The following is a 7,273-nucleotide window of genomic DNA, read 5'->3' as shown; positions in this document are numbered from 1 at the left end:
AATCACTGAACAAAATAAAGTGCACACATACCAGAAAATGGGGAGAAATAACCACGAGAGTGATGAAGTGATGTTTTCTCAGTGAGAACTTTTTACTGGAATGAGAAAAACACCGCGATTTCCCCAGCATCACTAGTGGAGGAAAAAGCAATCAATCTCCGACTAGTGGATCAAGACCTGTGTCATGGATAACACTACATAGATAATAAACCTTCATTTTTAACAATTTAGAATCAACAAAACAATGGCTGAATTGAATGTTTTTTTAACATTTTAACCCCTTTTTTATATAGTGCAAATGTTTACTATTTTTAAACAGCATGACAGTGCATTATCATTTTAACTTATCACAGTAGCATTTGCTTATGAAGCAAATATACGCATGTCAGCGCATGCACGCTTGTGTGTTTATTTCCAATTGAACAGTTTTGGTTTTTGAAGTGAAAAAGGAATGACCAAAGGTACACGGACCCACCGGCTAATTTTTTAAAAATATCTCTAAATCAATCACAAAAATGTGTTTTGCTGTGCAAAGTTATTTCTTTGCTTATTTCTGATTGGCTCTTTGAGTCATATAAAACTGCTTCTGAAGGGTGGCTAAGGTGTGCATTAAATGGCAAAACTTTAACAGTTTCTACGTGGATGCCAGGCCACATTATTAAAATTCTTGAAAGCTGTTCAAGTTTTGCCATTTAATTGCCCTGTTTTATTTCCACTTGCACACTGGGATTAGAACCTTAAGAGGCAGTTGATGAATTAAACATGGGTAAGCAAGGGCTCGTCCGGGATTTGAACCGGGGATCTCTCACACCCTAAGCGAGAATCATACCCCTAGACCAACGAGCCAGCTTGGACAAATGCCAGGGCATTTCTTTGACCTCCGTGGCTTAGCGTCAAAACCATGTTGACTGGTTGCACTGGGAAGTGTATTCATGACAAAACAAAATTCAATGCAGAGCTTCATTAAAGCATTTCTAACAGTTTAAGCATGAGGTGTCATTAAAGGCATGAAAGGTATTTACATCCACATAAGCTTACCAACTTCTACCAGTGTATCAGCATGTGTCATTTTTGTTTGATCATTAGATTTTAACGGGACACTTGATAAGGTTTTTGTATAGTTCAATGAAGCATTCAACTAAATGAGGGCTCGTCCGGGATTTGAACCCGGGACCTCTCGCACCCAAAGCGAGAATCATACCCCTAGACCAACGAGCCAGCAGGAACGAGAGTCTTTGTGTTACTTTGATCTGCGTGACTGACCTTCAAAACTATGTTGTCTGGTTGAGCTGGTAAGTGTGGTCGGTGCTTGCATTACAAAACTATTAAAACCTTCAGTATCAGTACACAGACTGGTTATAAAGTGCCTTTGTAACCCCATGTATATAAGCAGAATTTACATGTTTACCAATTTAATGCCACCTTTGATTTCTAATGGACTCCTTGCACTCATGGCTTTGACTGATTTCCGTTTTCAAATAACGCATCTTGGATGTCTCCGGTTGTATTGTTTACATTCACCGGCATACGCAAAACCTTCAATTTTTTGCTAGCGTGAGATTAAAGTTTTCAAGTCAGAACATTTCCAGAAACAGCTCAAGAAATATTCAGAGCACTGTTGTGTTCCTCTTTGCTCTGCGTGAAGTTTAATGAAAGTTTAAGTTTTCAAAGCTTCCCAGCTCAGAGTGACCTCAGGAGGCAGTGGCTAATAAACATCTGTCGGGACCACTTTACTATTTCGCCTCATACGAAGGTCTGTAGCAGACATTTTTTTCCAGACCACTTGGTTGAACCAAAAATCCCAGAAGGTCGGAGAAGATTGACGAAGGGTGCAGTACCATTGCTTTTTGAATGGAATGGCTAGGCTTAGGCTCCACGGCTAAGTGTGTGGGAGAGCAGAGAAAGACCGGCTGACCCTACCTCCCTGGAAGATCCATCAACTGATCCTACAATGGATCATGATTATTGTTCTGCTCCTGAGCCATCATCGCTAGACATGTCTTGCGCTGAAAACGAAGATCTGTCCCATGAAGTGGAGAAGCTGAGAAATCAGCTACATGAATTACGCGTCCAGCTAACCTTTGGGCTTTAACTTTTTGCCAGCTCCGACAAGGACATTCGATTTTACACCAGGTAACGTATAGTAAACACAGCTATAGATTAAATGCACTGCCACTTTGATAACCAGTTTGCTGTTAAAAAAGGTTAATATATTAATTTTGCCAACAGATTCCCAAGCTATGACCACTTAATGGCGTTTCCATCCACAGAATGGTTCGGGTCTCAAGAGCCAAAGCTGCAGATAAGAAGAACGAAGAAGTGACCCATTCATGAATGTCAGGGGTAGGATAACTTTTATGAACTAAATCACAGGTCATCAGTTCCAGTCTTAGGGGTCAGTGGAGTCAGTGTCCAGCACAGCTACTGATTTCTTTTCTGTAACACACCTACTTGAAGTAGGTCATATTTTTATTTCACAGTATCACACTTGAAGTTGTGTATCTGAGCAAGGACATCAGCAGCTGTTCTAGACACTACCACCCAAAAAAAATAAAAACAATAAACAGTAACTGATGACTCCTGCTATACAGGTTATGTTGTGGTAATATTTGGAATAAATGACCAGATGTTATAAATGTTGTCTTATTTACAATGTGGTAAACAGCCTTACTTTATAGTTGTGGTGTCTGACACCTGAGGTCAGTGCAGTCTCAGATTACTTGAGCTTTGGGAAAGTATTACAATGCTTTAGAGCGGTTGTTTGTACCTGTCATAACTGTACATTATTTGACATTTTACATCATTACCTTCACAGAGGCAGGTGCTGCAGCCAGTTGATGAATTTTTCCTTTTCCTTGTGCACCTCTCTGTTGGTCTTAAGGAGAGAGACTTGGGACACCGTTTTAACATCCATCCTTCCACAGTCAGCCGAATTATTTAAACATGGACAAACTACCTCTACACGCTTCTTGCATCTGTGTGCATTTGGTTGTCACCAGAGGAAGTGAAAAACCCCTCAGAATTCCAAGACTTTCCTGATACTCAGGGAATCTTGGACTGCACTGAGCTCAGGTGTCAGACACCATCATCACCACTCCTACAAAGTGGTTGGCATAGCCCCACATGGTGCAGTGACATTTGTCTCCTCACTTTATGCTGGGTCAGTGAGTGACAAAGAGTTATTCAAACAGTCAGGATTGGCCAAGTTGCTCACAGAAGAAATGGCAGTGATGGTTGACAAGGGCTTCCTAATTACTGATTGTGTTAAGTGCAAAGTCTACTGCCCAACACAATCCATAGCTCGACTTAGAGTATATGTAGAACGTGTAATTAGAAACAAGTTGTTTAATGTTGTAATTTCCCTTTCCCATACAGTAAACATTAGCCAGTTCTTTACAGTGGCATGCCTGTTGTCAAACTATCAAAACAAAGCACTAGTTAAGGCATGGGTTAAATAAAGCAGTAGTTATCAACTCCAGTCCTAGGGACCCCATGCCCTCTGTAGTTTATACTGTTGTATTTCTTAACACTTCAAATTCAGCTCCTGATTTAATTAATCAAAGATGTAAATAATTTGCATTACACACACAATTATTTCCAAGCTCTTTACATAAAAAACACAATGAACTGTTCCACAAAAACAGTTTCATAAAGTAAGCATTGTCACAAATGACCCTGAAGTTCCACCTCCGCGTCAGAGTAGGTCACCCTCGCCTCAGTATTGAATACGCTCACCTGTTTTCCGTGATCTCATTAAGCAAGGTATTTAAGGACGCCGCACCAGAGCTAAGGTGCGACATCTTGTTGTTCATACTGCAATTCGAAGCGTTTGATATCTCTCTTTAGTCTGTGTGTTTAGTTCTATCTGGTTCTTGACTTAGTTTTGGTATAACGACTTGGATTTTTGGATTTGCCCTATTCTGTACTGTTTACTTGTATGTATTTGCTTGGATCTCAACAAACCTGCACTTGGATCCCCGCTACCCTGGTCTCGTCTGACACCAATGTCTGTGCATTCGCTATCTATAGTAATAATACAGCAGTTATTTAATCAAAATAATAGAAAGATTCTTGGTGCAAGGTTTCAATTTCATGAACAAACAATACTTATATTCTCATGGGTTTTTTTTGTCTCACAACCAAACAATTAGAAATAGAGTTTAATTAGAATTGGGCATGTTTAAGCACACAGTGGACTTTGGATTAAATTGTGGGCACCTGGTCTTTTGGGAAATACTGACAGGTTTGACACACATGCTTATGAGCAGTTCTTTTTGACTGCCAGTATAGAATGTTACCTCTAGAAGAGACGACCTCATTTGGTCATCATGTATGTCTTTAATTGAGGCTGAACTTGTGGATGTTCCTTTCCCAGCAAGGTAATAATAAAGGTTTTCTGAAAGAAAGGGTCATTCTCCCAGCAAGAAATTATTCATCATTCCTGGCAGCTGTAAATGGAATTTCTAAAACAGTTTTACATATACAACCCCTGGCAAAAATTATGGAATCACCACTCTTGGAAGATGTTCTGTCAATTGTTTAATTTTGTAGAAAAAAAATAAATCACAGACATGCCACAAAACTATCATTTTTCAAAATGTCAACCTTCTGGCATTAAGAAACAATAAAAAAAAGAAACAAATATAATAGTTGTGGTCAGTCACAATTGCTTTTTTTTAGATCAAGTAGAGGAAAAAAATATGGAATCACTCAAATCTGAGGAAAAAATTATGGAATCACTCTGTAATTTGCAGTTTAAAAACAAAACATCTGCAGCAGATTAGATTTGCTAATTATTCTTCAGTTTAAAAAGAGTGCTTACACCTCGGAGAGCTGTTGCACAAAGCAGATTGTCATGAATCATGGTTCCAACACAAGATATGTCAGTTGAAACAAATGAGAGGATTATAAAACTCCTTCAAGAAGATAAATCATTGTGGAATGTCGCAAAAGATGTTGGTTGTTCCCAGGAAGCTGTGTTTAAAATCTGGACCAAGTACAAACAAAATGGGAAGGTTGTAAAAGGGAAGCATACTGGTAGACCAAGTAAGACATCAAAGCATCAAGATAGAAAACTTAAAGCAATATGTCTTGAAAACAGAAAATGCACAACAAATGAGAAACAAGTGGCCGGAAAGTGGAGTCAATGTCTGTGACTGAACTGTAAGAAATCACCTAAAAGAAATGGGATTTACATACAGAAAAGCCAAACAAAAGCCATCATTAACACCTAAAAAGAAAAGAACAAGGTTAAAGTAGGCTAAAGAAAAGCAATCGTGGACTGTGGGTGACTGGATAAAAGTGATCTTCAGTGATGAATCGCGAATCTGCATTGGGCAAGGTGATGATGCTGGAACTTTTGTTTGGTGTCTGTCCAATGAAATTTATGAAGATAACTGCCTAAAGAAAACATGTTAATTTCCACAGTTGTTGATGATATGGGCCTACATGTCGGGTAAAGGCGCAGGGGAGATGGTCTTCAATAAATGCCAAAGTCCACATTGAAATTTTGGACGCTTTTCTTATTCCATCAGTTGAAAGGATGTTTGGTGATGATGACTTCATTTTTCAAGATGATAATGCATCTTGCCATAGGGCAAAGGACGTGAAAACTTTCCTTCAAGAAAACATATAATGTCAATGGCATGGCCTGCAAATAGTCCGGATCTCAATCCATTTGAAAATCTCTGGTGGAAATTGAAGAAAATGGTCAATGACAAGGTTCCAACCTGCAAAGCTGATCTGGCAACAGCAATAAGAGACAGTTGAAGGCAGATTGATGAAGAATACTGTTTGTCATTAGTTAACTCCATGCCTCAGAGAGTTTAAACCATTATAAAAGCCAGAGGTGGTGCAACAAAGTAATAATGGTGTTTTCTAATGATTCCATAATTATTTCCTCAGATTTGAGTGATTCCATATTTTTTTCCTCTACTTGATCTAAAAAAAGCAATTGTGACTGACCACAACTATTATATTTGTTTCTTTTTTTATTGTTTCTTAATGCCAGAAGGTTGACATTTTGAAAAATGATAGTTTTGTGGCATGTCTGTGATTTATTTTTTTTCTACAAAATTAAACAATTGAAAGAACATCTTCCAAGAGTGGTGATTCCATAATTTTTGCCAGGGGTTGTATGTACCGTCAATGTCAAAGGTGAGAAATTTTGCATTCTCTGGGCCATCAAAGATTCTTCGTGTTTTTTAGGCAGTCCATCAGGAGGCTTAGAAATTCACGGTTGGGGCCACCTGTGTCCACTGCATCTTCACTCTGCCCCTCATCATCTGTGAATTTCACCAGCATGTCATGCACTGGATCATATGATGCTCTTTTAAAACCTCGTAATGCTCCATCCCATACATTAGCTCGATTTCTGTTAAACTTCCTGCAAGTAGTTCTTATGATCTGTGCTGAGAGATTTGACACAACATCTTCAGCAGTCACACCATCTGTGCTGTAAAATATGGCAGAACACATGGCAAAATAAGATGGCATAAATACATTTACAACATTTATGATTTATGATTTTTGGAGAAATATGCATTGCATTAAGGATTTTCTGTACCTTACTTGTAACTGTTGCTGGAGGTGAGCGGGATTTCAGCAAAATGAAACTGGTTAAAAACTACTTGAGATCAACAATGAGCCAGGATAGATTGAACAGCCTTGCCCTTCTCTCCATTGAAAGTCAGTTGGCAAGAAAACTGGACTTTAAGGACCTCATCAATGATGTTGCCACCAAGAAGACCTGTCAGTGGGCACTAACTGGGGTATAAATTTCAGTGTTTAGCACTTTGTTGAAGTCTGTTTTCTTTTTGCCCTTTTTTAATGAAAAATGACTATTGAGTCAAGTTTTGTTTATCTTTTTTTTATAAATAAAGACATTTATTAATGTGAAGTCTTGTCTGAGCAGGCTATTTTAGATTAATGTGTGGTTAGATAACTAAACTGGTAGTAAGCCCTTGTTGTTGGATAGCATTGTGGGGGGTTGGGGGGAGAGAGAGAGACTATAAAACAATATAGTCGAGAAACTTACCAACCTTGAATTTGCAATAAAAGACTTACAGAACCCACTCGACTTTCCAATTACTGAGCAGGAACTAAATGACAAAATAAAGTCCCTTAAACCAAACAAAGCTAGCGGACCCGATGGCATCCTAAACGAAATGATAAAATACTCTAGCAAAAAAATTCCAATTAGCTATTCTTAAATTATTCAACATGATCCTGACTGTCGGATACTTCCCTGACGTATGGACTCAAGGCCTAATAA

At 38.6% G+C, this 7,273-nt stretch overlaps 1 non-coding gene across 1 annotated transcript; it reads right to left on the bottom strand.

Annotated features, from left to right (window-relative positions):
- Positions 1–1,146: 1,146 nt before the first annotated feature.
- trnap-ugg (transfer RNA proline (anticodon UGG)) lies at positions 1,147–1,218 on the bottom strand. The gene has a single exon. It is a non-coding gene; the product is annotated as a tRNA-Pro (tRNA).
- Positions 1,219–7,273: the final 6,055 nt, after the last annotated feature.

Source organism: Trichomycterus rosablanca, chromosome 4 (genome assembly GCF_030014385.1).
Source record: "Trichomycterus rosablanca isolate fTriRos1 chromosome 4, fTriRos1.hap1, whole genome shotgun sequence".
NCBI classification, from domain to species: Eukaryota; Metazoa; Chordata; class Actinopteri; order Siluriformes; family Trichomycteridae; genus Trichomycterus; species Trichomycterus rosablanca.
This window is presented reverse-complemented; position numbering and strand designations above follow the sequence as displayed.